Source organism: Rutidosis leptorrhynchoides, chromosome 7 (genome assembly GCF_046630445.1).
Source record: "Rutidosis leptorrhynchoides isolate AG116_Rl617_1_P2 chromosome 7, CSIRO_AGI_Rlap_v1, whole genome shotgun sequence".
Classification (NCBI taxonomy): domain Eukaryota; kingdom Viridiplantae; phylum Streptophyta; class Magnoliopsida; order Asterales; family Asteraceae; genus Rutidosis; species Rutidosis leptorrhynchoides.
The window spans coordinates 107441963-107457932 of record NC_092339.1 but is presented as its reverse complement, the minus strand read 5'-3'; positions in this window follow the sequence as shown (position 1 = coordinate 107457932).

Here is a 15970-nt window from a genome sequence, read left to right as displayed (position 1 = left end):
GGATAAGGCATCAGCTGTGACATTAGCAATACTAGGTTTATAAGTAATATCATATTGATATCCCAACAACTTAGTAAGATAATGTTGTTGTTCAGGGGTCTGAATTACTTGCTCCATCAAGTATTTTAGACTTTTATGGTCAGTGAAAATTGTGAATTTACCCCCTAGCAAGTATTGTCTCCACTTAGAAAGTGCTGCAGTGATAGCATACAACTCACGAATGTATGTTGATGATCTTTGTAACTTGAGGCTCAATTTTTTACTGAAAAATGCAATAGGATGCCTTTCTTGTAATAAAACTGCACCTATTGCTGAACCACTAGCATCTGTTTCTACTTGAAAAGGTAGGTCAAAGTTGAGTAACTTTAAAACATGAGCTGTCACCATCTTTTCTTTCAAGGTGTTGAATGCTTTTTCTGCATTGTCAGACCACTCAAAAGCATCTTTTTTAAGTAATTGAGTCATAGGACTAGCAATACTAGCATACCCTTGGATAAACTTCCTGTAATATCCAGTTAAACCTAAGAACCCTTTTAATTGCTTAGTATTCTGTGGTACAGGCCAGTCAACCATTGCTTTAATTTTACTAGGATCCGGATGCACACCATTAACATCAATTATGTGACACAAATAGTTTATGACATCTACTCCATAACATGCAGATTAGGTCTTGAACTGCATTTATGACATCTACTCCATTTCTCATCACAATTGTAACATTCACCTTTAGCATCTTTTTGAGCCTTTTCTATATCAGACAATTGTTTGCCTAATCTAGTATATCTTGGTGGATTAGGTTTGATAATTGCAGATTGATATGGTCTGTGAGTTGTTGGTGTTGGTAAAATGCATTGTTGCCTATTAAACCATGTATTAGTAGATGGTTTATCCTGCAACTTAACTTCATACAATTTGGCTAACCCAATTGCTTGACTCAAAGAGAAAGGTGTTTTTGACTTAACCTCCCTTCTAATCTCAGGCTTCAAACCAGCTATAAAAAAAACTCTTCAATGTACGATCAGAAAGCTCTCCTGTTTTACAGCATAATGCTTGAAATTCTAACAAATAATCTTGAATTGTACCCTTCTACACTAATCGTGTTAATAGTTCAATTGGATCCTCATAAGAAGGACCAAAATGCACTTTTAAAGCAATCACAAAATCTGGCCAAGAATGAATTTGATTAGTCATTTCTACCCACTGAAACCAATTACTTGCATTACCTTCAAGATGCATTGTTGCATATGCCAATTTGTGAGCTTCAGAAATGTTCTGCATCGTAAAGAACTTCTCTGGCTTGTACAACCACTCCGATAGATCTCCACCCCCAAATTTTGGAAATTCCATGGTGAATTTCTTCGCCAGAAACAATGTATTCGCCGGATTAATTGCGTCGATATTTTGAATAGCCGGTGTTTGAGGAGTTTGAGACGCCATAGCTAGCAACGCTGTCTGTAATGGTTGCAAAGCTTGAATGAAACGCTCAATCATGCGTTCCAAGATCTCACCTTGCGATGATGATTCCGCCATTAAAACTTCGATTAAGAACAATGAAAGCACCAATTGATACGACTTTGATTCGAGACAAGTCAAATCTCCAAGAAATTAGAGAGAGAAAACAGAAATCTTATTGATTGAATTTTGATATTATGAACATACAATTGAATCAGACCATCTATTAACGACCTAACCACTCACTCTAACAACTTGAACAAACTAACTGACTCATGACACGTGTCACTACTAATTACATTGACTAGTTAATCTGCTATTTAATCTTCATAACGTTTGGGCCTCTTCTTGGGCCTTTGTGATTTCCTTGTGTTGGGCTCCTGATTAATTGTTGGGCCTGATTCCTTATTACATTCTCCAGCCCTATCACAAATTCAATATCGTAAACTTGGTATCAATAAAATAAAAATCAAATTATTAAAAAGTCACCTTAGAAATCGGCAGCATTTTTTCGAACAGATTAACTAACAATCGGTCTTACATCCGTAGTTTCTGCCATGGTCCAACAGTTACCGACATGTTGCTTTAGCTTCTAAACATTTAATGTTTCTCTTTCATCCATTAAACTTGAATCATAAACTTCTTTGTATTTCAATTCTAGTATTTGTTTAGATTCTAGAATTGCTAAAGCTAAACATATATGTATAACGAACAAAATTAGTAAATAAACCACAAGAAAAACTGCTGCTGAAACATCTTCATGGTGTGGTTTAGAAAGTTGGACCGTTCCCATTTGAATGCAAACATTCACAACCAAGGTAATTACAAGAACACCTACACCAATGATATTTGAGACAAGTGATTTGTTGTCCATGGTTGCTAGAGATGGCAATAAGTTAGCCATCATGGTGCACATAAACGCCATTCTTCCATACTTTACATTCTGGTCCACAACACCTGGCATTAAACTACTCAGATCCATGGGCAGCTTCATTGCAATGGCTATGACAGAGAGAGAAGCAGCATTCAGACTGAAATACTTGTTTGGAAACCACAATTTTCGGTTTCTTACACCATGTACTACATCTGCCACCATTGCCAAGATGCATAACATAAGTGCTAATGCGATATATAGCCCAATCCATGGCATAGGTTTGCTGAACCTGTCTTGCTGACTTAAAAGGTTTATAGACGAATTGTAATTCTCCAAGGAAGATGTCAAGTTTCTGGAATGTTATATGACTTGAGTTGGTTTACAAGTTGGAGAAACGCATCGGTTTGATTGGAACCCATTATTATGTTTCTCTTTGGGAGGAAATATTTATGATTTGTGATAAATAAATGTGAGTGTGGAATATGGTGTAAATTAATGCTGAGGGTACGATTGGTATTTTTCTTCAAAAAGACTTAAAACTTTGACTTTGCATTTTTAAAACATAAATAAGGATTAACCATATATGAGGATTTATTTACTTAAGCCGGATTGCCCCGGGGAAGGTTTTACCGACCCGTGTTCAGGACTCAGGTCCGACCGTCTGCCCTTCGGGATGGTTTAAGGTTCGGATCCCTGTAATGCGGTTTGGGTTTCCTGACCGAAAGCGCGTGCGTGCATGACAAATGAGAGTATTCGATGCCAAAACTTGCCTTTAAAAAAAAAAACATATATGGGGAATTTAAGGCATATGTGGAAGAAACAAGACTGATTATGTCCACTAAAGTGACCAGATGAAGTTTCCATGGAGCTTACTGAAAGTCCATGAAACTTGATTTCTACTTGTTTTTATTATAACAAGTGGTTGAAACGATGTAATTGACGTTTCCATGTATTTGGTTGAATATTGATAATATATTGTGTGTCACTGTTTTAACTTTAACTCTTGCAATTTCCTACTCCCTCCGTCCCATATTAATTAATTGTCACTAGACAAAAAACACATAGTTTAAGAAATTGTTATAAAAGTATTGTACATTTTATTTACTTTTCAGTTTTACTCTTACTTTTTATTTCTTCTTTAATTCTACTCACATACATTAAAGGCATAATAGACATTAATATTCTTATTCTATTCTATTTATAGAAATTAACAATTAATTTAAGACATTCCAAAATGAAATACTGGACAATAAATTGGGGACGGAGGGAGTAGAAAGTAATATTAGCCAAGGAAAACTTTATAGAAGCACATACGAAAATGCAATTAACGATTTGATTGAAAACAAATGATGTATAAATCAAAGTTTCACAAAATGATTACCATGGTACAACCATCAAAGCATGGAAATACAGTTGTTAATTCAACGTATACATCTTTTTATACAGACAGGCAAATAAGCATATAGAAATTCTCGTAATGACAGAATAAAAAAACATAACATCAAAAATATAATTGAGAGCGCAGATGATAACATATTATCTATTCAGATGTCATTTTTTGCATTAGTCAATAAATCACCCGAGCTCCATTATGGCTACGATTGCAAAAATTAACATAACCCTTTCTCATGCAATCCCTATAAAGAGTTTACTGATAAGGTATTTGCTCGCCCTGTTGGATAGTATCATCCAAGGTATAATGTCAACCTGCAACAAAAATGAGTTCTTCGGGTAACAATTCGACATTATTTAAATAATCTGGTAACAATCCAAACAGGTTGACTCAATGGATAGATAGAGAACATTGTCCTACATGCGTTTTTGGTATGAAGGCCAAAAGTAGGCCTGATTAACTATATGCACCTCTAAGAAAGGGTAACGCTAAAGAAACTAAGAAAGTAACAAGAAAAAGAAAATTCGCTGAAGGTTAACCACCCCTTCAAAGGATTCAAAATTATTGACTTGACCCATCGTTGTTAAACCAAGTTGTTTGGTATTTTTATATTAATCATAATTAAAAAGTAGGGTAATCTAGCAGACTAAAGATTACAACTAAAACGCTCATAAATAGTTGCAGGCACCAAGTACATTACTTGACCCGTTGCAACATAAAAGAAGCAGTGTTGAATGATGCATCAAGTTATTACTAAAAAGGTAGGTTGAGTGAATATTAAGAAAGCAATACCCCCACAATATTTTAGTCTTACAACATGTGACAGCACTTTTACAGAGTCCACCTCGTAAATGTTTTATCACAAAGGTGATTCCAGTTTATTAAAGTGAAACCAGTGTTACGTACCTACGTTTCTAAATTGTAACATCTTTAAGTAATCCTTGTTTATGGCATTGTCTTGAAACATGTAATATTTTGTTTTTGGCAAGGAATAAGTTACACAGTAAGGGTTCAGAGAAAACAAAGAATTACAAAAAGGAACAGAGCACCATTATTCATATACACATTTTTTTCTATATTATTGTTTTCCAATGTGGACTATATCAAAATAAAATTACTGAAAATGCAACGGGTAGTACTAACTCTGACCTTACTCATTTACTCGAGGGTTTCAAGGATTGGAATTTAAACTTTCACGCCACTTTTCAATAAACGGTAAGTCATCTTGATCCAATAATGCAGGAAGTGTGCGGTCTTGTAGGATAGTGATTATCTCCGTAGTCTCACCAAGAAGTTTGGCTGCAGCACGGACACACGCTTCCTTTTTCTAGATTTCACTTGTGTGACATTTCATTACTATGACTTTAGGTAAGTTGGTGAGACATGCGCTCAATATGTCAGATATCATTGATAATATTTGCTTAAATAGATCTTCATGGCTAATGTTGTCTATGCTAGGGTTGTACACATGTCTGAATTATTATACATTTGTTAAGGAGGATTTTCAAATTCTGAACGACAATCTTGTATGTGCGGGTATGGAATGGGTACGGAGTACTACTCTGTTTCAAATCGTATAATGTTTTGATCCAGTAGTTCTCTACTCTAAAGTATGATAAACGTTTCTTATACCAATCTATGGACCATTTAAAGCTTAAAAGTGTTAAACATCTACATAATGGGGCAATTGAGCCTAATAAGACACCAAAGAGTTGTACCATGAGAATCACTACCATTGACCACCCATAATCCGACTTGTTATCCCGTAGATGATTTATGGTTATGCTCATCATTTGTAAGATTGAGGGAGTAAGAAAAAAACATATTACCCCAGAAGCAGAGCATGTAGGAGAGCAAGCTGCCATGAAGTGGGGGCTACCAGTTTCTGCCATGGTCCAACAGTTACGGACATGCTGCTTTAGCTTCTCAACATTTAATGTTTCTCCTCGTTGGTCCATTAAACTTGAATTATAAACGTGTTTGTATTTCGATTCTAGTATTTGTTTAGATTCTAGAATTGCTAAAGTTGAACATGTATGTATCATGAACAACTTTAGTAAATAAATGACAAAAAAACCTGCTAATTGTGGTTTAGGAAGAAGGCCCGTTCCCATTTGAATGCATACATTGACGACCAAGGTAATTACCAGAATACCTAAACCAATGATATGGAGACCAGTGATTTGTTGTCCATTGTTGCTAGAGATGGCAACAAGTTAGCCATCATGGTCATCATAAAGGCCATACTTCCATACTTTACGTTCCGGTCCTCAACACCTGGCATTACACTACTTAGATCCATGGGCAGCTTCATTGCAACAACTATCACTGTGAGAGAAGCAACATTCAGACTGAAATACTTGTTTGGAAACCATAGTTTTCTGTTTCGAAAACCATGTATTAAATCTGCCACCATTGCCAGGATGCATTGTTAGAAAGTAAAATGAAGAATATTGCCTCAATTGGATGGTTGACCTTGGATCAGAAGGAAAGTAACCTTCATCATTTCCACTCTTAGATGAGTCACAAGGCAACATAAAACTGAGCATGCTGCAGCATACAACGGCTAACACCAGCTACATATTTCCTTATTGATTAAAGGGGTTCCAAAGTTAGTTTGGAGCTAAACCTTTTATAGAAATAGTTGTTAGGTTTATTTGCATATAGAAACTATCAATAGCCATTGTAAACTCAATTCAGTCAATTGTAACTGATTATAGCATTCAATAAACACATTTCAATCTTTGAATTCCATTGTTAACATCGTATCAAAGCAAACAGTATCGATCCTTTGATCAAGATACTTGTTCTTTTCTCAAATCGTTTACCACTTGATTGGGGGTTATAATGTCTAAAGAAGACAGCACCTACGACCAAAATCTGTAACTCAACAATTCATGATTTAGCAACTCAGTTAAGCAATATGTTCAAAATCAACCTTCAATCCCACTCTAAACTGTCTGATAGCCTGAAAATAAACCTTGCCCTTAACAATCAAAATTATGCATTATGGACAAGGATGATCAAAGTTGCAATAGGAGGGAAATCAAAAGCCCTTCACAACCAGTTGACCACTGCCCCACCAGAAACAAGTGAATGGGAACATGACGACTTAGTTTTGTTCTCATGGCTCATACAAAATATTGAACCCACTCTGGCTAGCAACCTTACCGAATATCCCACAGCAAAAGCTTTATGGGACGCACTGGTGGTTACATACAGCAGTGGAAAAGATAAGCTACAAACCTTTTATTTACATGTTATAGCAAACGATTTGAAACAGGCTCACATGTCTATAGAAGACTTGTGGATCACCTTGCAAGGAATATGGGGTGAAATAGAGAGAAGGAATCCAAATCCAATGAAGTGTTCGGCTGAGGCGTACAACGACATTAGAGCCGAATAAAAGCTGTTTCAATTCTTAAATGCACTAGACAGACAACAAGATCAAATCAAGAGGGAGGTGCTTCGATTAGATCCCTTACCAACTGCTGAAGAGGCTTATGAAAGTGTACGAAAGGAGAAATCACACCAACAAATACTCAGCGGTGGGAACCCATCGTCTAATCCCCAAGGGATTGGAACCGGACTCTCTACCACCGATGGTTTTGGGTTAAGTGCAAAATTCCAATGCAATATTCCACAATTGCTTCGAAAATTGACAAATCGAAGCTTAAATGTTCTGAAGGTGGCAATAATCGACACACGGAGGAGCAGTGCTTCAAGATAGTGGGGTATCCGGAATGGTGGAATATTGCACCAAAATATTCTGGTAAAGTGGCAACAGCAGTAGGCAAAGAGGATGAAGCCAACAATCATCAAGAAGAGCTAGGGTTTGGTGGCATCGTGACTACTGACAACCACCATGAATATTTCTCATATGGTTTGAACCCTATCTCATATCCCTTTAAAACGTATAACTCGTTCTCTGTTCTAGGAGAAGACTACAAGCCCACTTATAAATCTAATGGGTTACACACTATTGGGCTGGATAAATTAAATAATAGAACAAAGGGGACTAAGCCCAAATCGAGTGTGATTAATATGTTTGGAACAACTAAAGAAAAACCTAAGCCCAAGATTCATAAACCCAATAATAATCTGATGGCCATGTTGGCTCAGTTATGGGAAAACCTAAATTTGCTAAGCCCAATAATCAATCTGATGGGCCGATTACTATTGGGTTTCAAACAAAAAAGGGGAAAATAAATAGTTTAAAATCTAAGTCTAAAAATTTAATTGGACATGCTAATAATGTTTCCAACGTTTTAAAATCTAACTCATTGATATTCGATTGTAGTGCAACGGATACCATGACCTTTGATAAATATGATATAATTTTTAAAACAAAACCAAGGAAACAACAAATACAAACGGCCAACGAAGGAATTGTTCAAGTCAAAGGGGGTGGAACTATTGAGATTTCACAACCATAAAACTTCCGAACTGTTTATATATCTCAGCTCTATCTCATAAGCAATCATCTGTCAGTCATGTCATAAAAGAATTAAAAAAATTATTTGCATTTATTCTTTCCTAGTCTATATCCGTCTAACATGGTCTTAAAATGTGGGGGAGTGATATGTACACAACCACTTTTTACACATACACAACCAAACATGCTTTACATTGTTGTACTGTACAACATTGTAAAACATGTTTGATTGTGTATGTGTAAAAAGTGGTTGTGTACATATCATCACCCTAAAATGTGAGACTTGTATTTCGGCAAAAAGCTATAGAAGTACTTTTAAATCATGTAATACTAGGAAAAATATTCCTTTCTCATTAATTCATTCTTATGTGTGGGGTCTTGCTCAAATTAACGGGGGGGGGGGGGGGGGGGGGGGGGGGGAACCTACGATCGATATTTTGTACTCTTTATTTATGATTGCACACGAATGACCTATACGTATTTTATGACTAACAAATCCGAAGTATTTGAGAAATTTTCTCTTTTTTACAAAATGATTAATATACAAATTTTAAGGTCCGACAATGGGGGAGAACTTGTCAATTCCTCCATGAAAAGTTTTTTGTCAAGAAAAGGAATTACACACCAAACCTCGTGTGCTCATACCCCAGAACAAAATGGAGTATCCAAAAGGAAAAACCGTTTACTTTTAGAAATGACTCGTGCCCAACTTATCGAGTCCAAAGTTGCAAGGAGTTTTTGGCCGGAAGCACTTGCGACCGCTACTTATCTTATAAACCGATTACCAACTAAAATTCTTGATTTTAAGAGTCCTATTCAAACCCTAAAAGAATTATTTGAACTTCCGTCTACACTTACTCTTAATCCACGAATCTTTGGGTGTTCAGTCTTTGTTCATATACCAAAAACTGAACGCTCCAAGTTAGACCCATGTGCTGAGAAATGTGTGTTTGTTGGTTACGGGGTAAATCAAAAGGGGTACATATGTTATAGTCCAAAGAAATGCTTAATATATACAACTATGAATTGTAACTTCCTCGAAACCGAATATTTTTATAACACCCAACACACTGAGGGGGAGAAAGATTGTAACGACACAGATATAGTGAGGTCGGATGGATTAGATACCTCTATCTCCTAATAGTGATATTCAGACTCCTACAAATACTATACCTCCTACTGTTAACACTGGATCTAGTGATACTAACGAATCTAGTGGTACCAATGAGATTTCCGAATAAAGTAGTTTGCAAGGTGAAATTTCTAACCATGAAAACACACAAGAAGTTACCGAGAATGATACAGTCATAGCCAAACAAATTAAGTCTGAACATGTTCCGTCTCCTTAACGGTATGTTCTACCACAAAGAAGAAATAGAGGAATCTCGCCAAACAGATATGATCCAGAATAAGAATCTCTATGATCAAAATACCTGATGGCGAATATTATTACATTAAATCTATCTGAAGAAGCGCAAAAGTTCAATTCCATAATATACTCTGAAAAAAATACCAACTTCCGTGGAACAAGCCTTACAATCAACAAAATGGAAAAAAGCAATGGAAGTCGAAATGGAAGCATTAAAGACAAATGACACATGGGAAAGTGTGTTATTCCTCAAGGAAAGAAACCGGTAGGATGTCGATGCGTGTTTACAATAACACACAAACCGGATGGTACTATTGAGAGATATAAAGCCTAGCTAGTTGCCAAGGGTTACACTCAAACCTACTTAATAGATTATTCCGAAACCTTCTCACCAGTAGCAAAGATAGACACTATTCGAGTCCTCTTTTCTGTTGCCGCAAATAAGGAATGGCCTCTTCATCAGTTTGATGTAAAAAATGCCTTTCTACATGGCAAGCTGAAGGAAGAAGTTTATATGGAACCTCCTCCAGGATGCATAAGAAACTTCAAAAAAAGGAAAGTTTGTCGCCTTAAAAAATTGTTATATGGGTTAAAGCAATCCCCACAGGCTTAGTTTGAGAGATTTACACTAATTATGAAAAAATATGGTTTTAAAAAAGTAATTCAGACCATACTCTTTTTCTCAAACAAAGAGGTAACGTCATTACATGTTTAATTATATATGTCGATGACATGATAATTACAAGAAATTATAAAGAGGAAATCTCAAACTTAAAAACTAACTTATTCAATGAATTTGAAATGAAAAACTTAGGCCAGACTTAAATACTTATTTGGGATTGAAGTACTACGATCCCAACTGGGAATATTTATCTCTCAAAAAAATATATTATTGATTTACTTACACAAACAGGGATGATCGATTGTAAACCAGCGGACTCCAATGATTTCAAACCAAAAGTTGTACATGGAAGATGAAGCCGATCTAGCTGATAAAGGGCAATATCAAAGAATCGTAGAAAAACTCATCTACCTTGCTCACGCTCGACCCGATATAGCACATGCAGTGGGAGTTGTAAGTCAGTTCATGCATCAACCACAGGTTCACCACGTGGAAGCTACAATGAGCTGAGGATCATCAGATATCTAAAGAAAATAGCTGGACAAGGAGTTGTTTTCAAAAAGAACGGACACCTTACCAGATATTTACAGATGCAAGTTGGTCTGGAGAAAAGGGGGATAGAAGATCTACATCCGGGTTCTTCACCCTTGTTGGAGGAAATTAGTTGCATGGAGAAGCAAAAAACAAAAAGTAGTATCCCTTTCAAGCGCCGAATCCGACTTCAGAGGAATAGAAAAAGGAGTAGCCGAAGCTTTATGGATCCGGAAGCTATTAAGAGACTGGGTTTATACAAGAAGAGTCTAGTCAAATTCTATGCGACAACCAAGCGGCCATTGCCATCTCCGAAAATCCAGTCCAACATGACCGAACTAAACATGTTAAAGTAGATAGGCACTTTATCAGGGAAAATTAGTTGTAGAAATAAATTCTCTCCCATCCGTCATATCAGAAGACCAGCTAGCCGACATTCTCATAAAATCAGTTAACGATAGATTTTTTGACGATGTTCTAGTCAAGTTGAATATCGGAAACCTCAATATTCAACTTGAGTGGGAGTGTTAGAAAGTAAAAAGAAGAATATTAACTCAATTGGATGGTGGACCTTGGATGAGAAGGAAAGTAACCTTCATCATTTTCACTTTTAGATGAGTCACAAGGCAACATAAGACTGAGCATTCTGCAGCATACAACGGCTAACACCAGCAACATATTTCCTTATTGATTAAAGGGGTTCCAAACTTAGTTTGGAGCCAAACCTTTTATAGAAATAATTGTTAGGTTTATTTTTATATAAAAAGGCTTCAATAGCCATTGTAAACTCAATTCAGTCAATTGTAACTGATTATAGCATTCAATAAACACATTTCAATCTTTGAATTTCATTGTTAACATGCATAACATAGATGCTGACGCGACGTACAACCCAATCCATGGCATGCGTTTACTGAACCTGTCTTGCTGACTTAAGAGGCTTATGGACGAATTGAAATTCCCCAAGGAAGATACCAAATGTTCAGGAATGTTACTGTATGACTTTAGTTGGTTAACAAGCTGGAGATACGCATCTGTTTCATTGGAACCCATTATTATGTTTCTAATTTGCGATAAATAAAAGTGAGTATGTAATGGTGTTAGTTACTTAATGCTGAGGGTAGGATTGGTATTTTTCTTTAAAAAGTCATAAAACTGTGACTTGTTGCATTTTTAAAACATAAACAATCATTTTTTTTACCGCAATATCGACATCGAATACTCTCATTTGTTACCCACACACGCGTTAGGAGGAAACCTAATTCGCGACAATGTTGGCAGTACCATAGGAGGTTGGGAAAACCCCTCAGAGACATTCCCAAATAGCATTGATGTTGGTAGTACCATCAAAGGTTGGAAACTCACTGCTTGTAGTGAGAATTGAACCTGGGTTGGTAGTACCCAAAGTTGAATCTCACTCACATCCCCCTCTAGCCAAGCTTCGGTGGTAACATAAACAAGCATTAACCAAATATATAGGAAGAGTTTAAGTATCTCTGGAAGAAAGAAGACTGATAATCTCCATTTAAGTAACCGAATGAAGTTTCCATGGTGTAGTGACCCGAACTTTTCCATGTTTATATATATTAATTGAGATTGATATTTACATGATTAAATGTTTCCAACATGTTAAGCAATCAAACTTGTTAAGACTTGATTAATTGAAATAGGTTTCATATAGACAATTGACCACCCAAGTTGACCGGTGATTCACGAACGTTAAAACTTGTAAAAAAAACTATATGATGACATATATATGGTTATATGTATAGTTAACATGATATTATGATAAGTAAACATATCATTAATTATATTAACAATGAACTACATATGTAAAAACAAGACTACTAACTTAATGATTTTGAAACGAGACATATATGTAACGTTTATCGTTGTAACGACATTTAATGTATATATATCATATTAAGAGATATTCGTACATCATAATATCATGATAATATAATAATTTAAAATCTCTTTTGATATTATAAACATTGGGTTAACAACATTTAACAAGATCGTTAACCTAAAGGTTTCAAAACAACACTTACATGTAACGACTAACGATGACTTAACGACTCAGTTAAAATGTATATACATGTAGTGTTTTAATATGTATTTATACACTTTTGAAAGACTTCAATACACTTATCAAAATACTTCTACTTAACAAAAATGCTTACAATTACATTCTCGTTCAGTTTCATCAACAATTCTACTCGTATGCACCCGTATTCGTACTCGTACAATACACAGCTTTTAGATGTATGTACTATTGGTATATACACTCCAATGATCAGCTCTTAGCAGCCCATGTGAGTCACCTAACACATGTGGGAACCATCATTTGGCAACTAGCAAGAAATATCTCATAAGATTACAAAAATATGAGTAATCATTCATGACTTATTTACATGAAAACAAAATTACATATCCTTTATATCTAATCCATACACCAACGACCAAAAACACCTACAAACACTTTCATTCTTCAATTTTCTTCATCTAATTGAACTCTCTCAAGTTCTATCTTCAAGTTCTAAGTGTTCTTCATAAATTCCAAAAGTTCTAGTTTCATAAAATCAAGAATACTTTCAAGTTTGCTAGCTCACTTCCAATCTTGTAAGGTTATCATCCAACCTCAAGAAATCTTTGTTTCTTACAGTAGGTTATCATTCTAATACAAGGTAATAATCATATTCAAACTTTGGTTCAATTTCTATAACTATAACAATCTTATTTCAAGTGATGATCTTACTTGAACTTGTTTTCGTGTCATGATTTTGCTTCAAGAACTTTGAGCCATCCAAGGATCCATTGAAGCTAGATCCATTTTTCTCTTTTCCAGTAGGTTCATCCAAGGAACTTAAGGTAGTAATGATGTTCATAACATCATTCGATTCATACATATAAAGCTATCTTATTCGAAGGTTTAAACTTGTAATCAATAGAACATAGTTTAGTTAATTCTAAACTTGTTCGCAAACAAAAGTTAATCCTTCTAACTTGACTTTTAAAATCAACTAAACACATGTTCTATATCTATATGATATGCTAACTTAATGATTTAAAACCTGGAAACACGAAAAACACCGTAAAACCGGATTTACGCCGTCGTAGTAACACCGCGGGCTGTTTTGGGTTAGTTAATTAAAAACTATGATAAACTTTGATTTAAAAGTTGTTATTCTGAGAAAATGATTTTTATTATGAACATGAAACTATATCCAAAAATTATGGTTAAACTCAAAGTGGAAGTATGTTTTCTAAAATGGTCATCTAGACGTCGTTCTTTCGACTGAAATGACTACCTTTACAAAAACGACTTGTAACTTATTTTTCCGACTAGAAACCTATACTTTTTTTGTTTAGATTCATAAAATAGAGTTCAATATGAAACCATAGCAATTTGATTCACTCAAAACGGATTTAAAATGAAGAAGTTATGGGTAAAACAAGATTGGATAATTTTTCTCATTTTAGCTACGTGAAAATTGGTAACAAATCTATTCCAACCATAACTTAATCAACTTGTATTGTATATTATGTAATCTTGAGATACCATAGACACGTATACAATGTTTCGACCTATCATGTCGACACATCTATATATATTTCGGAACAACCATAGACACTCTATATGTGAATGTTGGAGTTAGCTATACAGGGTTGAGGTTGATTCCAAAATATATATAGTTTGAGTTGTGATCAATACTGAGATACGTATACACTGGGTCGTGGATTGATTCAAGATAATATTTATTGATTTATTTCTGTACATCTAACTGTGGACAACTAGTTGTAGGTTACTAACGAGGACAGCTGACTTAATAAACTTAAAACATCAAAATATATTAAAAGTGTTGTAAATATATTTTAAACATACTTTGATATATATGTATATATTGTTATAGGTTCGTGAATCAACCGGTGGTCAAGTTTTACTTCCCGACGAAGTAAAAATCTGTGAAAGCGAGTTATAGTCCCACTTTTAAAATCTAATATTTTTGGGATGAGAATACATGCAGGTTTTATAAATGATTTACAAAATAGACACAAGTACGTGAAACTACATTCTATGGTTGAATTATCGAAATCGAATATGCCCCTTTTTATTAAGTCTGGTAATCTAAGAATTAGGGAACAGACACCCTAATTGACGCGAATCCTAAAGATAGATCTATTGGGCCCAACAAACCCCATCCAAAGTACCGGATGCTTTAGTACTTCGAAATTTATATCATATCCGAAGGGTGTCCCGGAATGATGGGGATATTCTTATATATGCATCTTGTTATTGTCGGTTACCAGGTGTTCACCATATGAATGATTTTTATCTCTATGTATGGGATGTGTATTGAAATATGAAATCTTGTGGTCTATTGTTACGATTTGATATATATAGGTTAAACCTATAACTCACCAACATTTTTGTTGACGTTTTAAGCATGTTTATTCTCAGGTGATTATTAAGAGCTTCCGCTGTCGCATACTTAAATAAGGACAAGATTTGGAGTCCATGCTTGTATGATATTGTGTAAAAACTGCATTCAAGAAACTTATTTTGTTGTAACATATTTGTATTGTAAACCATTATGTAATGGTCGTGTGTAAACAGGATATTTTAGATTATCATTATTTGATAATCTACGTAAAGCTTTTTAAACCTTTATTGATGAAATAAAGGTTATGGTTTGTTTAAAAATGAATGCAGTCTTTGAAAAACGTCTCATATAGAGGTCAAAACCTCGCAACGAAATCAATTAATATGGAACGTTTTTAATCAATAAGAACGGGACATTTCAGTTGGTATCCGAGCGTTGGTCTTAGAGAACCAGAAAATTTGCATTAGTGTGTCTTATCGAGTTTGTTAGGATGCATTAGTGAGTCTGGACTTCGACCGTGTTTTCTTTAAAAATGATTGCTTAACATTTTTGTTGGAAACTATATATTTTTAACATATGAATATTATGTGATATATTAATCTCTTAACGTGTTTGATATTATGTGATAGATGTCTACCTCTAGAACAAGTCCCATTGACTCACCTAATAATAATGAAGAGTCAAATGTAAATTGGAATGATTTGTGGACTGATTCACAAGTTCCCGAAGAGGAACCGGAAGAAGAGTCGGAACCGGAAGAAGAATCGGAACCGGAAGAAGAATCGGAACCGGATGAGGAAATAGAACCGGTGGGGGAAATAATAAAACGGTTAAGTAAAAGAAAATCCTCAACCAACCGACCAAAGTTAATTATGGTCAATGGTGTTTCCGCCAAGGAAGCAAAATATT